The sequence below is a fragment of the Spermophilus citellus genome (assembly GCF_964194105.1).
Source record: "Spermophilus citellus genome assembly, chromosome: X".
Taxonomy (NCBI): Eukaryota; Metazoa; Chordata; class Mammalia; order Rodentia; family Sciuridae; genus Spermophilus; species Spermophilus citellus.
Genome location: NC_138190.1, coordinates 74,031,146 through 74,048,183, shown reverse-complemented (window position 1 = coordinate 74,048,183; position 17,038 = coordinate 74,031,146). Strand labels below are relative to the sequence as shown.

Below are 17,038 nucleotides of genomic sequence, written 5' to 3'. Positions count from 1 at the left end.
AAAAGAAACAACCCAATGAAAAATGGGCTATGGAACTAAATTGACACTTTTCCAAAGAAGAAATACATGGCAGCACACACCTATGGTCCCACTGACTTTGGAGGCTAAGTAGGAAGGATCACACATTCATAGAATCCTGAGTCATTTAGTAAGACTCTATCTAAAAAAACTAGAAAGGACTGGGGATGTAGCTCAGTGGAGTACCTCTCTGTTCAATCATCAGTATGGGAAAAAAAAAAAAAAACAGACATACAACTGGCCAACAAATACATGAAAAATATTCAATTTCACTAATTGACAGAGAAATGCAAATCAAAACCACAATGAGATATCTTACCCCATTTAAAATGTCTATCTTCAAAACAATAAGTAATAGCAATGCTAGCTAGCAAGAATGCAGGAAAAAAAGGGACTTTTATACACTTCTGATGGGAACATAAATTTAATTAGTCCACCCACTATGAAAAACAATATGAAGATTCCTCAAAAAATTAAAAATAGAGCTATCATATGACCAAGCAATTCCATGATTGGGTTTACTCCAAAAAATTCATTCTTTATAGCAGAATGATACTTGATGGCATTGTTCAGGTTTATCACAGTGCTATTCACAATAGCCAAAATTTGGAATCAACTCAGATGCCCTTGAATAGATTTAAAAAAAGAACACTTTATACATTTACGAAATTAAATATTATTCAGCCATAAAAATTAAAATCCTGTCTTTGCAGTAATTTGGATGCAATTCGAGAACATTATGTTGCATGCAACCAGCCAGACACTGAAAGACAAGGACCACAGATTCTCATTCATTTAAGAAAACCAATAAGTCAACCATGTAGAAGTAAGGTACAGCATAGTGGTTACTAGAGATAGGGAAGAACAAGGGGGAAAGAAGGCAGAAAGAAATTAAGAGGAATTTTTATGGACTGGAAAGAGTGCTGTGGTAAGGAGGAGAGAAGATTGAGAGTAGAATTAGAGTAGATGGATGTGATTAATGCATGATTTATGCATGGTTAGAAATATCACACTGAATACTATCAATTTGTGTAATTAACATATTCATAATTATAATAAAAATTCAGCTTCACTTAGATATATAGTTGGAAAATGAAGGGACATGTTAATAATCTTTTCAGATAATTGAGGATACTATTCTCTGATACTAACTACATCAAAATTCAACAAGTGGTACTTTCCTAAAATGATCAGCTGCAATGTGTCATCTGAAACCATTTCAATTACCTGTTTGAGCTCTATTACATAAAAATTTCTTGATCATGCATCACTTTGAATGAAGTTTTAATTATAGGGTTTTGTAACTTTATAGGTCATTTGGAAAATATCGGTTCATTGACTTATGCATTTGTATTATTCATATTATTGTACAATATAAAAATACTATTTACTAATATCACTAGGGGCATCAATTAAAAAAAAAAAAAAACCTCAGAGTGGCAGATACAAGTTTTCCAAAATTCTAATTTTCACTTGCTTGCTCAAAGTTTATGATTGGCAAAATAGAAAAAAGAAGAAAAAAATGACGTCTATTCTTCTCCCTTAAATGACAAGTTCTTTTTGTTCATTTTCTAAGGAAATGTCTGTCAAAATCCAAATTCTGAATAATAATAATAATAATAATAATAATAATAATAATAATAATTTGTCAGCTATTCTCTCAAGTTATGATGGTATTCCTTGAGTAAAGTGAACTAGTTCAGTTAGCAACTCAAAAAAAGTTATTTTCCTAGAGACAATGTTATGCTCGAATTCGGGACCCCCAAAAGACCACCAGAGACCAAGATCTATGTAAGCAGCAAAGAGGTGTTTATTGAGAGCTAGCTGGGTCCTCCGCGCGCGCACAGAGCAACTGGTGATGCTGAGAGGCCCTGAGCCCAGGGTTTGTCAGATCAGGTGGGGGAGATGTCAGATCAGGCGGGGGAGGCTTTATTGAGATATCACTCCCAGGCGGAACTCGATCAGACCAAAAGAGGGGACAGGGGAAGGGTCTGAGGAGAAACTGTGTGGAAGCTCGACCAGACTGGACTTTTATGGGGCTTACAGCAGGAAGGAAAGGTCTCAGGACAGGAAAAGGTGTTCCTAGGGTCCCTTGCTCCCTTGAAGTTGGTCAGGGGAGTTGGCTGAACTCTAGGATTGGCCAGGGGTCCTGTTGATTGACAGGCGTTAGTCAGGAGATCTGGCTGATTGACAGGCATTTCCACCAGCATCTGATTGATGTTCTTTTCTGATTGATGTTCTTTTCTTTTGCGGGCTGCTTTGTTCTAAGTTGCCACCAAGTCGCCACTAAGTCACCGACACCGACCTAACATTCCAGCCTTTTTGGTGATATAGGCAGCGAATTTCATCTGGCTACTTCCTGCTTGTTTAGGGGCATCGTAGGGGGGAGTGGCTTGGGTGTAGGTTCAGTGGGAGGCGACTGTAGGGGTGTAGGAGCATCTGGTTGTAGGTCACTCTGGCAATTTCACTCACGCTCTTTCCAGCGAACCTGAGGAGGCAGGGAGCAATCATTAGTAGAAGCCCTATTACTAAAATAGGAGTGAGAATGGGAGTCAGCCACGCAATGAGGGTTGAATTTAGCCAGCCTGGCCAGGGGTCATTTGATGGTTGATGTTGAAGCCTTTCACCCAAACGACGGAGGATGTCAACATTCTCTTTGACCAATTCAGTTTCATTGATATAATAACAGCATTCTTCTTTCAGGAATAGACAGGTTCCTCCTTTATTTGCTGTGAGGAGATCTAGAGCTCGACGGTTCTGCAATGAGACTTGGGCAAGAGATGTTATTTGCCTTTGTAGGGAAGCAAGAGAAGTGGCTGATGCCTCTACTGCTTCCCGAAGTTGTTGTTCAAGCTTTTGAGTAGCTGTTACTGCATAAGCAAGTCCTCCTTCCCCGAGTCCAGAGGCAGCAAGGGAGGAGGCCAGGGAGAGTCCAACTACTACTGGTAGAAAGACAGCCCTTCTTGTCCTGGAAAGGGAAGTAGTAACAAGCCATGTTAACTCAGCCTCACTGTACAGAGTTAACTGGGGGACCAAGGTGGAAGGAACACAAAAAGCAAACCACATGTTGAGACTTAGATTTTTTGTTAGGGTACCATTGCATCAGAAAAATAACCCAGGCGGAGCAAAGGTTAAGGAAGAAATTCGAACAATCTGGTCACAGGGTGCAGAACTTGAGGAAGTGTAGCAGCAAGAGAAATTCCCTGATGAGTTACGAAAAAGAGGTACTTCCTCAAAGGCTGGAGAGGGAGGTCCTTGGGGTCTAGATGAGGTATTGAGTGGAAAATCAATGGGAATCGCAGTCAATGGAGTACGATCCAAACCTGCGCAGAGGAAACAGTCTGAAATGTTATTCACTTTGGACAAATTGAGAAGCTGAAGGCCCTGACGCATTAGGGCCAACCATGAGAAAGGGTCAGCTTTAGGATGGGCAATTGCATCCAGCTGGTGTTGGAGTTCCTTCTCTTGCTCCTGGATAGTTATGTGAATTTGAGGGAGCACTTTTATATACGTTCTCCATATTCTGATAGAGGCTGAGGGGTGTTTGGCAAAACCCCATGAATAAAATTTACCATCAACACCAGAGGCCCATTTTGGGTTCCATGGGTCCCAAATAGTCAATTTGGTGTATGCTCGATTCTCATAGCAAGGCTTATCTAGAAAGCATTTTTTGCATTAATTATAAGGGCACCCACCATAGGTGTCAGTCCAGAACTTATAAGATTCCTCAGTTTGGTCTGATATGAAGCATAGCATTGCTGAACATAAGTAGGATGAGGTGGCCCGGTTGAATCCAGTAACATTAAGGGTGGCTGCCGATTACAGCCACTGAAAGGGCAATCACCTTGGCCCATAAACTGAGAGCGGGTGGTACCATCCTGTTGCCATGTCGCTTGGATGTAGAAGCGCCATCTGTGGGTTGGGATAGAAGCTTGAGAGAGATTAATGATTAGTAACAAAAGGAGAGGGTTGGTGAGAAATCTTGAGTTTGGTGGGCCCCAGCATGGAAGTATGACTATATGGGGTCGTTGGGGGTTGTGGTGCCTCCAAGTAATGTTGAGGCCTTTGGAGACTAGTTGAACAACCTGAGAAGTGAAGGCTGGACTGTTGTTGGACTGGATGGAGGTAGGAAGTCCAAACCTGGGAATGATCTGCTCAATGAGGATGGAGGCAATGGTGTCAGCAGTTTCCCTGGAGGTAGGGAAGTCTTCTGTCCAACTGTAAGAGAGTGCTATCCCCAAATCACAAACAGTTAAATCCTGTGTCAAGGCCTGACCAAAAAGGTAGGGACTGTCCCTGAAGCCTTGGGGTAGGCCTGTCCATGTCAGCTTTTGAGACCTAAAGGAGGTAGGGTCTTCCCATGTGAAGGCAAAGAAGTCAGGATGGAGGGGAACTGTAAAGAAATCAGCTTTAAGATCCAGGACAGTAAAGTGAATGGTCAAAGGGGGATATGAGAAAGAAAAGCATGAGGGTTGGAAACCACCGAGTGGATAGGAATAACGGCCTCATTAATTAGGCGAAGGTCCTGGACTAAGTGATAGGCTCCGGAGGGTTTGCGTACCAGAAATATGGGCATGTTGCAGGGGGAGTCTTAGGGACTGAAGGAAGTTTAGTTTGGTGTTTCAGCTGGATACGGACTGGCTTGTAGTGGGAGGCTATAACCAGCATGGAGATGTCCCAGATCTGGGGATCAACTAGTTCAGGGGGCAATGGCACAGTAGGTACTATCAGGTCATTAGAGATGGTAAGAATTAAAGGCCAAAGGAGATGGGTGGTAGTATTCTTGGGGTATAGTTAAAGGGTGGCTCCTAGTAATTGGAGAACATCTCTGCCTATGAGAGGAACCGACAGGATGGAATAACCAGAAAAGAGTGTGTGAAAGGGTGTCCCTCCAGGGCACAGGCCAGTTTAGCAGTTCTATTTGGGAGAAGGGTTTGTCATCAATCCCCATAACTGAGAACTGGGAAGGATATAGAGGCCTAGAATGGGCAGAAAAGACAGAATAGGTAGCCCCCATATGGACTTACCCGCTGCCTGGAGCGTTACCCTGGGCTCAGCAAGGGTGATGGGGATCTTCAAGTCTGGGCTTCTTCAGTCTTCTGCAAACCCCAATAGTTCAGGAGAAGGGACTGCCTGACTGGTCATACCCTGCACAGAGGCACCAAGGAAGGGCCAGCCAAGGGGCAGTCAATCTTCCAATGTCCTGTCTGCTTACAGGTGGGGCATGGCCTGGAAGGAGGCTGTGGGTTTGGGCATTAGCGAGCCCAGTGACCTTCACATCCACATTTGAGGCAAGCCTCTGGTGGAGAGGAATGCTGGTTCCCCTCTGAAACTTCTGTTGGAGACGTAGGCCTGGTTTTGGGGTGTTACCTTTTTCTGCAATGGAGCCTGCTTAAAAGGCCATTTTCACCAGATCTTAGATAGGGGTCTGAGAGTCCTCCTCAGATCATTTGAGCTTTTTCTAATATCATGAGCCGATTGAGTAATGAAATGGGTCGCTAACACTGTAGCCCTGATGGGAGACTCAGGATCCAGCTTAGTATATTTGGTGAGGGCCTCTGTAAGGTGGTAGAGAAATAAGGCTGGATTTTCATCAGGATTCTGGGTAATTTCCTCAGTTTATCGAAGTTAACTACCTTATTAGAAACTGCTTGCATGCCTGCTATAAGATATTGGACCATGCGAGCACAGTGACAGCGACCTTGTTGGCTATCTTGATAGTCCCTGTTGGGTTCGGTTAGGGGAACAGCTGCTTCATCTGTGAGGAGAGTCATATCTGTTAAACGAATTTGGTCAGCATGATCTCAAGCAGCCTGCTGAATGCAGTCTCGCTCATCTGGGGTCAGAGTAGAGGACAGAACAACATAGACGTCGTGCCAGGTAAGATCATAGGTCTGGGAGAGATATCGGAATTCCTTAATATAAGCAGAAAAGTCAGCAGAGAAGGACCCAAGACGTTTTTCAATCTGGGAAAGATCTTGAAGCAAAAATGTTACATGCATTCGGAGTATCCCTTCAGCACCAGCTACTTCCCTGAGAAGACAAAGGAACTGTGGGTTATCTGATAAGAGGGATCAATGGGACCACAGGAGAAGGGAGGGGTGAGTGGGTGGAGGTGAACATGGATGCAGGAGAGGAGGAAGAGGAGAGGGGTGGAGGGGGAGGGGGAAGGGTGGTTTCAGTGGAAGAGGTGGGCGGAAAAATCAAGGTAGCAAGAGAGGAAGAAGATTGTGGGGGAGGTGGAGGGGAAGGGTCTTATCAGTAAAAGAGGTGAGCAGAGTGGGGGAGGAGGCTTGGAGGGATCCACAGATCCCACCCACTGCAGTGTGGTGAGCCGTTTCTTCGGACTGTGGTCGCCATTACAAGATGGCGCTGGCTCCGCTGTGGTCTGTGACAAACAACTCCTTATTTGGGAGAGTTGGCACGTGATTTTTTAACACCCTATGAGAAAGCTCCACGTAGCAGCTTCGTATTGGGGCTTGGGATGCTTTATTAAGGCTGGGAGGGGCGTCCGAGAGGGAGAAGAAGAAACATCAGGGGCCTGAATAAACGGCTGAAAGAAGATTCCTGTTGTTGCGTCTTCCTTGCGGGCAAGGGGTCGCGACAAGTGGTGCCGAAACCCGGGAACCAGAACTTTCAGCCGTCAGGGGTGGTGCACCGGTTAGTCCCAGGTAAGTGGGATCCGCGACCAAAGCGGGGATAGTCCCAGTAAGTGGGATCCGCGATCAAAGCGGGGTCAGCTCCTCTACAAAGAAAGAGAGAGCTTTATATTTTATTGCAGCTGCACTGTGTACTTTCACTTTTGTTTTCTGTGTTTCTTTTGTTGCTGTGTCATGGGTGCCGCATCTTCAAGTCCGCTTCTTCTGGCCCTAGACGGCCTGTTACGTTCCAAGGGCCTGGAAGTGAAACATAGAACTTTACAAAGATTTTTACAGAAGTTGGATATTGCTGCACCGTGGTTTGCATTTTCGGGCAGTCTTACTATACCTAGTTGGGATAAATTAGGCAAAGATCTTGACTTTGCTTCTGAGCAGGGCATATTAGAGGGCGGGGTGATACCCCTTTGGAAAATGGTCCGTAGTTGCCTCACAGATGGCAGATGTCAGGAAGCACTTACTAAAGGACAGGAAGTTCTAGAACAATTACATGAGGAGAAATCGGAGACGGCAGGAAGTGAGGTATCTCGGGAGGATGGAAGTGTGCGGAGCGTGAAACAGGGGAAGAGACGATTGTATCCAGATGCAGGAAGTGAGGTATCTCGGGAGGATGGAAGTGTGCGGAGCGTGAAACAGGGGAAGAGACGATTGTATCCAGATCTCAGTGCGCTGCGCACACCCCCATGTGAAAGTGGGTCAGAGGAAGAGGAGGATGAGGAGGAGGAGCTTGGGAGGCTGTCTCGCCAGCTAGGGAGTTTAGCTATAGGAGAAGGGAACAAAAATAAACAGGAGCTCAAGAAATGTGATCCTCCGGATCCACCGCCGTATGGCGGGGGTGTTTCGGGGAGAGCTTTCCATGCTCAAACATGGAGGGCTGTTAACGCTGAGATGGGTCTTGCTTATCCAATTTTTCAGGATGATAATAGGGGAAGATTCCATGAGCCTCTAGATTTCAAAATTGTGAAGACTCTGGCGGAGTCTGTGCGCACTTATGGGGTGGATGCCGCCTTCACACTAACTCAGGTGGAGAGTCTGTCTAGATACTGTATGACTCCCTCTGATTGGGCTAGCCTTGTTCGGGCTTGTGTTTCCCCAGGTAAATATTTGGACTGGAGAGCATTTGTGCTAGAGGGCGCAATAGAGCAGGCCGCCCAAAACCATGCGGCGGGACACCCTCATTGGGATAAGGACATGCTTTTGGGGCAAGGTAGATTTGCTAATCAACAGACGGGATTCCCTCTTGAGGTATATGATCAAATTAATAACATTTGCATTCGGGCATGGAAGTCACTTCCAAATAGAGGAGAGGTATCTGGTAATTTGACTAAGATTATACAAGGCCCTACAGAACCCTTTTCAGACTTTGTAGCAAGGATGGTGGACGCCGCTGGAAAGATTTTTGGGGATCCTGATAGAGCCATGCCCCTTGTCAAGCAATTGGTCTTTGAGCAATGCACCAAGGAATGTAAAGCAGCAATCGCTCCTTATAAGAACAAAGGCATAGAAGCATGGATGAAGGTGTGTAGAGAGATTGGAAGACCTTTAACTAATGCAGGTCTTGCAGCTGCTGTCCTTCGGATTACAAAAGGGGGCGGTCCTGCCGCCGGAACATGCTTCCATTGTGGTCAACCCGGTTATGTTAGACGTGAATGTCCCAAAAAAGACAATTCCAAAAAAGACAATTTTACTGGACCTTCTCACGGTGGCCTTTCCAATGGCCTTCGTCTACCGGGGTTGTGTCCAAGATGCAAAAAGGGGAAGCATTGGGCAAGAGAGTGTAGATCAGTGAGGGACATCCATGGACAGCCTATTTCAGCTGGGCCAAAAAACGGCCGACGGGGCCCTCGACCCCAGGGCCCACAAATATATGGGGCAGTGGAGAATGTCACACCCGAACCCGAGACATGGCCATCTCTACGCCATCCCATGAAACGCGGAGAGCCACTACAGGTGCCGCAGGATTGGACCTCTGTTCCACCTCCAGACTCGTATTAACACCTAAGATGGGAGTCCAATTGGTGGAAACTGAGTTTACAGGGCCTCTACCACCTGGCACTGTAGGTTTGCTAATTGGACGTGCATCCTCTATTTTACAAGGTCTTCATGTTTTCCCCGGAGTCATAAGTCCTGATACTGTAGGGATAATAAAGGTTATGGTGGAAGCTCCAAGGGGCATTGTGTCCATCTCCCCAGGGGATCAGATTGCTCAATTGCTAATTTTGCCTAGCTTACATAATCACTTCCCTGCTGATTCAAGGTCACGGACAGGGAATGAGATTGGTACCACCGGAGGGAATTGTGCCTATTTGTCACTAGATATGAGCAATCGCCCCACTTTGGAATTAAGCATAGAAGGTAAATCTATTGTGGGATTACTGGATACCGGAGCAGACCGTAGTATTATAGCACTTAGGGACTGGTCTAAGGGATGGCCAGTGCAGACTTCTGATCAATCCTTGAGAGGACTTGGATATGCCCAGGCCCCTCAGATCAGCTGTAGACATCTAGTCTGGAAGGATCCAGAAGGACATAATGGTACCTTTCAGCCTTATGTACTTGATTTACCTATCTCTCTATGGGGCCGTGATCTGATGAAAGACATGGGGTTCACTCTTAGTAATGACTATTCCCCAGTGTCTCAACAGATTATGCAAAATATGGGGTATAGGCCAGGTCTAGGACTAGGAAAACATTTACAGGGACGTAAGCATCCTGTACAAGGTCATCAAAAGCTTGACAGATTTGGTCTGGGTTTTTCCTAGGGGCCGCTGGGGCTCAAATACCCATAACATGGCTCACCGAGGAGCCTGTTTGGGTGCCTCAGTGGCCTCTTCCCTCGGTTAAATTGGCAGCAGCTCATGCTCAAGTTAAAGAACAACTTGGCTTGGGTCACATCCAGCCTTCTACTTCTCCATGGAATACTCCCATATTTGTCATTAAGAAAAAATCAGGGAAGTGGCGCCTACTGCATGATCTACGAGCAGTTAATGCTCAAATGCAACTTATGGGGCCCATTCAAAGAGGGCTGCCTCTGCTCTCCTCGGTTCCTCAGGGTTGGCACATTATTGTTATTGACATTAAAGACTGTTTCTTTTCTATTCCTTTGCATCCTAAAGACTCGCAGCGTTTTGCCTTCACCCTTCCCTCGTGTAACCACGAGGAACCAGATCAAAGGTTTGAGTGGGTAGTGTTGCCGCAGGGAATGGCTAATAGTCCCACGATGTGTCAGATGTATGTGGGGAAGACACTCGCACCTCTCAGACAAAAGTACTCCTCCATCAAGATCATTCATTATATGGATGATGTATTATTGGCTGCTAAATCAGAGCAGACAGTTCATGAGGCCTATAAAGACCTAGTGAAGTTGTTAGCTCAATATGGACTGCATATCGCACCTGAAAAGATTCAAACAGGGGATTCTATTAAGTATTTGGGAGCAACAATTGGGTGTGACAAATTACGACCACAGAAAATCACCATACGAGCTCAGGATCTCCAAACTCTAAATGATTTTCAAAAACTGCTGGGAGATATTAATTGGATACGAGGATATTTACATATTTCTAATGTTATGCTACAGCCTTTGTATGCTACTCTTAGGGGTGATCCAGATCTTACTTCCCCTCGTAGCCTCACCAAAGAGGCTAGAGCGGCCCTTATGACAGTAGAAGAAGCTATACAACATGCTACTTTATGCAGGCTCCAGAGTGATAAACCTTTCCAGTTATGTGTGCTTGCCACTATGCGGCAGCCTACTGGAGTACTGTGGCAAGATGGACCTTTGCTATGGATTCACCCACATGTATCCCCAGGAAAATCCTTAGAATATTATCCTGATGCTGTTGCAGCATTAGCACTTAAAGGGATTCAACAAAGCATTCAATTTTTCGGACAATCACCTTCTTCTCTTATTATACCCTACACTAAAGCTCAACTTAGTGTCTTGTGTGCTACTCTAGATAACTGGGCTATTCTATGTTGCTCGTTTCAAGGGGATATTGATAATCATTACCCTTCTCATCCGTTACTCCATTTTGTTAAAGAACATCCTATCATTTTCCCTAAAGTAACTTCATCCAGTCCCATTCCGGGGGCTGTTAACATTTTTACTGATGGTTCCAAGTCTGGAATGGGAGCTTATGTAATTAATGATTCTCCCCCTGTCCAGCATCAATTTGCTCCTGGAAATCCACAATGGGTAGAACTACAAATTGTTATTGAGGTTTTTAAACAGTGTTCTTTTCCCTTTAATCTCATTTCGGACTCCATCTATGTGGTGCAAGCACTACAAATCCTGGAGGCTGTGGGAGCTATTAGTGATGCCCGTAATGTATCTGCTTACTTTAATCAGCTTCAACAGCTTATCCGTGGCCGCACTGCTCCTTTTTATCCAGTGCACATCCGGGCTCACACCTCTCTTCCTGGTCCGTTATCGCAGGGTAATGCCTGTGCGGACTCAGCCACTAGAGGTCAGTTGATCTGTTTGGCTTCCTCCTTAGAGGAGGCTAAATTGTTTCACCAAAATTTTCATGTTAATGCTTTAACACTGCGCAGGCGTTTTTCTATTTCAAGAGCAGATGCTCGGCAGATAGTATTACACTGTCCCCATTGTGTCACATTTCTTCATCCCCCTACTTATGGAGTGAACCCACGGGGATTGAAGCCATTGGTTGTCTGGCAAATGGATGTGACACACATACCTGACTTTGGTAGCCTCAAGTATGTCCATGTTTCTGTTGATACGTACTCTGGAATTATTCATGCCTCTGCTTTATCGGGAGAAAAGGCACGTAATGTCATTACTCATTGCCTGGAGGCCTGGGCGGCGTGGGGTGCACCTATGTCCCTTAAGACTGATAATGGACCTGCTTATACTGGAAGACAATTTACATCTTTTTGTTCTACTATGGGAGTGCAACTTACTCATGGTTTGCCTTACAATCCTCAAGGGCAAGGCATTGTTGAGCGTGCTCATCGCACCTTAAAGGAAACTTTACATAAACAAAAGGGGGGAATAGGTGCTGAACATACTCCTAAAGAACGCCTGTCCTTAGCTCTCTTTACCATTAATTTTTTGAATTTGGATATTCATGATCGCTCTGCGGCCGATAGACATGTGTCCCCTCAGCCCTCTGTGATTGGCTATGTTAAGTGGAAAGATGTTCTTACGGGCCAATGGAATGGCCCCGACCCCGTGCTGACATGGGCACGAGGATCTGTATGTGTTTTTCCCCAGGATCGCACGGAACCGTTGTGGGTCCCTGAACGCCTGACAAGAAGAGTCTTGACGTCGGCTAACCAGCAACAGGAAATACCACAGCAATCCCGTGATGAGGATCTTCATTCTGCTAAGTGCTCTGGCTCTGGTGCTGATGCCGATGACACAGATGACACCAATGCAGTGGTGGGCAGTGGCACGGGCTTGGCCAATGCCAATGCCGGTTCATGGTAATTCTAGTGTCCTCCCCACTCTTTTCTCTACCTCATGTGAGATGTCTGCTCCCTGTGCCTCTCCTAGAGGGGACGTGGATAGCATTTTTAATCAATCTCGAGTTAATCTCACAGGAGTTTTTTGTTTCAGCCTTGGGAACACTCATTGTATTAGTCTTAAGACCAAGAATTTGACTAACTGGGAGGACCCATTGCGGTCCAGTCAGGTTTCAGGGAGCATTCTCAGTGCTGTGCTGAGCCAAGTAGTCTCAGGGGAACAAACAGGCTCAGGAACCCCCACAAATAGCTCTGCTTTAAACACAACTACCTTGGCTATTATCTCCGAGGTACTAATCCCAGTGCCTCCTTCTTCTAATAGTCTTTATAATGCCACCCATTTTAAGGCCTCTCCTTACTGTACCCCTAATCTTGGTTTCCCCCCAACATTTACGCCTTGTCAGGATCATTCTTGGGAGCAACGTCAAGTTGCTAAAGGTTTCTCCCTTTCCCCCTCTCTTAAGAGGTATGTTTATAACTTTAACAACAGTGTCAACTCCTCTACAGGAGTGGGTTGGTCCTGGTTTCAATGGCTGATCTCCAATGAAAAGGGGGCTTCAGCTGATATTTGTGCACTGGCTCAATTGCTGGGAGCCAAAAGTTGGCTGGCTAATGTTTCTGGCACTGTTAGGGAGAGTGAACGAGGTAAAAGACTCACATCTGTTTCGTTCAACTCTCTGTTACATAATGCCACATTGCCCCCTGCGATGGTCTGTGTCCAATCCCCGTTCTTACTCCTTTTGGCTAATGACACCTCGTCAGGGGTGCTGGATTGTTCTAATGTTGCCTGTCTCTTATCTGAGTGTTGGAATGGTTCTTGGACTGTAGCGGTGGTTATGAAAATTCCAACTTTTGTCCCAATCCCAGTCACTGCGGACCCTGACGAATTCCCCATTGTTGAGCTACTTAGAGTCCGCAGGGATTTTGGAATCACAGCTGCTATAGTGACAGCCGTGGCGGTATCTGCTGCTGCAGCGGTCACGGCCGGAGTGGCCATGGCCAGTCAAGTGCAGACTGCTGCCACCATTAATCAAGTTGTTCAACAAACTTCCACCATACTTGAATCCCAGAATACAATTAATCAACATATTTTGTCAGGGATTTTAGCTGCCAACCAAAGAATAGATTTACTCCAAGCTCAGGTAGAAGAATTGGCTGATTTGGTGCTTTTGGGCTGTGTTGACCAACGTGCACATTTATGTATAACCTCTGTCAGATTTAATGATTCCAGGAATGCCTCCCGTATCATTGGCGAATACTTGGCCGGAAATTGGTCCATGGCAGCGGAAGACATGATCCAGTCTCAACTGACCCAGATAGCGGTCTTGAACAGTACCCATGTTGATCCCGTAACTTTGGGTCAATTCACCGATTGGATATCCTCTGCCTTTTCCTTTTTTAAAGAGTGGGTGGGGGTAGGCATTTTTGGTGCAATGTGTTGCTTCGGTATGGTTCTCTGCTTGTGGTTTCTCTGTCGCCTCAAGGCCCGCAATGCTCACGATAAAGCTATGATCATACAAGCTCTTGCAGCTTTAGAAAATGGCAACTCACCTCAAGTTTGGCTTGCGCAAATTAAACAGTAAATCTTTGACATGGTCGTCGCACCCCAAGTCTTACGGACATTGCACTGGGATCGACATGTCTTTCCTTGTTATTCTCTTAGTGTTGGAAAGCCCTTGCACTCTGCCGGCTTTCCTACCATTGCACGCAGATGGGTTTCCACACTAGTGCTTTTCTATCGCCTTAAGACCCGTGCCTTTCTTTTAGGGTGTTATCAACTTGTTTATCGTTGTATTTCTATACAGCCACAGTTCAGCCTTAGCTATCCCCCTTCGTCCACCATCGTCACGATACAGGATGCGAGGCAAGGCACTGCACTTGAGTGATCCTTGAAGTGGACCTCAAGGAGAGCATGTCCTATTGTATGCGGGTTAGACGCGTCCACGCCCCGTCCCACGGAGAAAAGCGTCGGCTGATATGGCCTCAGATCTGGGGAAGGCGCCTCCTTGGGGCTGAGCCATACTATGCAGCCACTTCTGCACAGTGGGATAGGACCTCTACTCTCTCCTGTGTTGTTCTTAGAAAACAAAAGGGGGAATTGTGGTGAGCCGTTTCTTCGGACTGTGGTCGCCATTACAAGATGGCGCTGGCTCCGCTGTGGTCTGTGACAAACAACTCCTTATTTGGGAGAGTTGGCACGTGATTTTTTAACACCCTATGAGAAAGCTCCACGTAGCAGCTTCGTATTGGGGCTTGGGATGCTTTATTAAGGCTGGGAGGGGCGTCCGAGAGGGAGAAGAAGAAACATCAGGGGCCTGAATAAACGGCTGAAAGAAGATTCCTGTTGTTGCGTCTTCCTTGCGGGCAAGGGGTCGCGACACTGCAGCAAGGTGGGACCCATTCTGCCTGCCCGTCAGAACCGGGGTGGCAAAGGGAGGCATGCCTGGGGAGCCAGCGAGGGAGAGAAGGAGGAAAGGGTGCATGTGTCTGGTGGCCAGGCAGACTGGAAGCGCAGACTGGGCTGGAGCAGTGGCTGCAGCAGGGAGGGTGAGGGGACGTGGTACCAATGGGAGGGAGAGCAGAGGAGAAGGACAGGAGCAAAGAACAGGGGGCAGGGGGCAGTACGGGAGTGAATCTCAGAAAGCCTGAATGTTGTTTCCCACTTCCTTGTCCACTGACAGAAATTGTCCAATTCAGTGAGGGTTTAAAATTAACAGTTCCTGGTGCATCACCCCAGTGTGCCGCGTCACTGTGCGGGAGAAAGACGAGGTGAAACAGCTGAAGGCTATCTTGTTGGGAATTTCCAGTGAAATTGAGGTGCTCCAGAATCTAGTGGACGGATTTCCATCGCACGAGGCTCGGCTGCGGGGGCTCGGACGCGGGCGATTTCTCCACATGGAGGGTCACATCGCCTGATCAGCGGATTGCCCCGCAACTGGAGTCTGCGGCGTGCGCAGGGAAGCAGCGAGGTGCTGGAGCGGGGGTGCAGCAATGCGGATTCTGGGGACTCCTGCCAGTGGTGCAATGGCCGTGCTTAGTGCTGAGTTCCGGCTTTGAGACAGAGGAGAGAAGCGGTCCAGTTCGGTTCTCGACACCGGTTGGACCACGGAGGAGGACAGCAGCCGCCATCTTGGAGAGCTGATGTAATCATCCCTGTTTTCTACTGATCTCAACTCATTCAGCTATGGAACAGGTGATTTCAGGCTGGTATTTGCCTGCGTCTCACAGACAGACTGCTCAGGCTCGGGGCTGGAGAACCAGTGGAGAATACTCCTAGGGGCTTGCTCCTGGCAAGGCGTGCGCCGGGCTCTGAGCGGCCGGATTCTGGTTCCCAGGGCTGATTTGGCCCAGGGCTGGGGAACCTGCGGAGACTGCGTGTAGAGGCCAGCTCCAAGTGGAGCGTGCGCTGAGCTCGGGGCGGCTGGGTTCTGACTCCCGGAACAGTTTTGGCCTGGGGCTGGGGAGTCCGCAGGGACTGCGTCTTTGAGCCTGCTCCCAGCGGAGCGTGCACCGAGCTTGGAGAGCTTGGAGCGGCCAGGCTCTGGCTCCCGGAGCTGCTTTGGCCTGGGGCAGGGGAACACGCGGGGGTCGCTCCTTGGAGCCTGCTCCTAGCGGAGCGTGAGCCGGGATCATAGAGGCCGGGTTCTGGCTCCCAAAGCTGCTTTGGCCCAGGGTTGGGGAACCTGCGGTGACTGCTTCTCGGTCCGGGTCCTGCTGGGTGCTGTGGGGGCCAGGGGGGCAGAGTGGAGCTGCCACCTGCGCCCAGAGCAGGCCAAGTGACCCGCCGGCGTGGTATCACGACTCCCCAACTGCAGCTGGGGCCGAAGAGAGTAGCCGCCCATGCCTAGAACAGGACCAGCGACCTGACAGCCTGGTAGCCAAGTCACCCCATTGGAGTAGGGGCTGTGCAGAGCCACCGGCTGAGCCTGCAAGGTAGGCAGACTTGCGACCCACTGGCAGGACAGGCCCGGTAGCCTGCCAGCGTGGTGGACACGTAGCACCGAGGCAGTCACGTCACACTGGTTGGAGTGGGGGTGGAGCAGAGCCGCCGCCTGTGTCCAGTAAAAGCCCAGCGACCCGGTGGAGAGGCAGTCAGGTACCCCCATTTGGGAGTGGGGGCTGAGCAGAACTGCCGCCCAAGCCCGCAAGGTAGGCAGACCTGAAACCTACCGGCGGAACAGGCCTAGAGGCCTGCCAGCGTGGTAGACACGTCACACCAATTGGAGTAGGGGCCGAGCAGAGCCGCAGCCAACATCCGGATCAGGACCAACGACCCGAGGGCGTGGTAGTTACGTCACCACAATTGGAGTGCGGGCAGAGCAGAGCCGTCACCCACGCCCTCAGGGTGGGCAGACCTGCAACCGACCAGAGTGGTAGACAGATCACCCTAATTAGAGGAGGAGCACAGCCACTACCCACCCTGCAAGGGAGATTTTCCAACTATACAAGAGCAATATAAATAAATAGGGGGAAAATTTCAAAAACACAACAGTTTCACCAAGCAGAAAGAAACGCGAGCAGTATGAAAAGACAAGGAAAGAAAGGACCAATGCAGGTCAACTCAACTGTAGAAGAGGTAATAGCTGCAACAGATGGAATGTCAGATAAAGAGTTCAGGATATACATGCTTCAGATGATCTGGAGTCTCAAGGAAGACATGAGACAGCAAAATCAGACAATGAAAGATCACTTTGACAAGGAACTACATAAACAAATCCAGGAAGTAAAAGATCAATTACACAGGGAGATAGAGGTAATAAAAAACAAACAAATAGAAATCCTAGAAATGCAGGAAGCAATAAACCAACTTAAAAACTCAATTGAGAATACTACCAGCAGAGTAGATCACTTAGAAGATAGAACATCAGACAATGAAG

At 47.6% G+C, this 17,038-nt stretch overlaps 1 long non-coding RNA gene across 1 annotated transcript; it reads left to right on the top strand.

The window, feature by feature from the left end:
* Positions 1–6,554: 6,554 nt before the first annotated feature.
* LOC308639929 lies at positions 6,555–13,462 on the top strand. Its single transcript, XR_014020131.1, has 3 exons — positions 6,555–6,689; positions 11,911–12,078; positions 13,393–13,462. It is a non-coding gene; the product is annotated as an uncharacterized lncRNA (long non-coding RNA).
* The last annotated feature ends 3,576 nt before the right edge of the window (positions 13,463–17,038 follow it).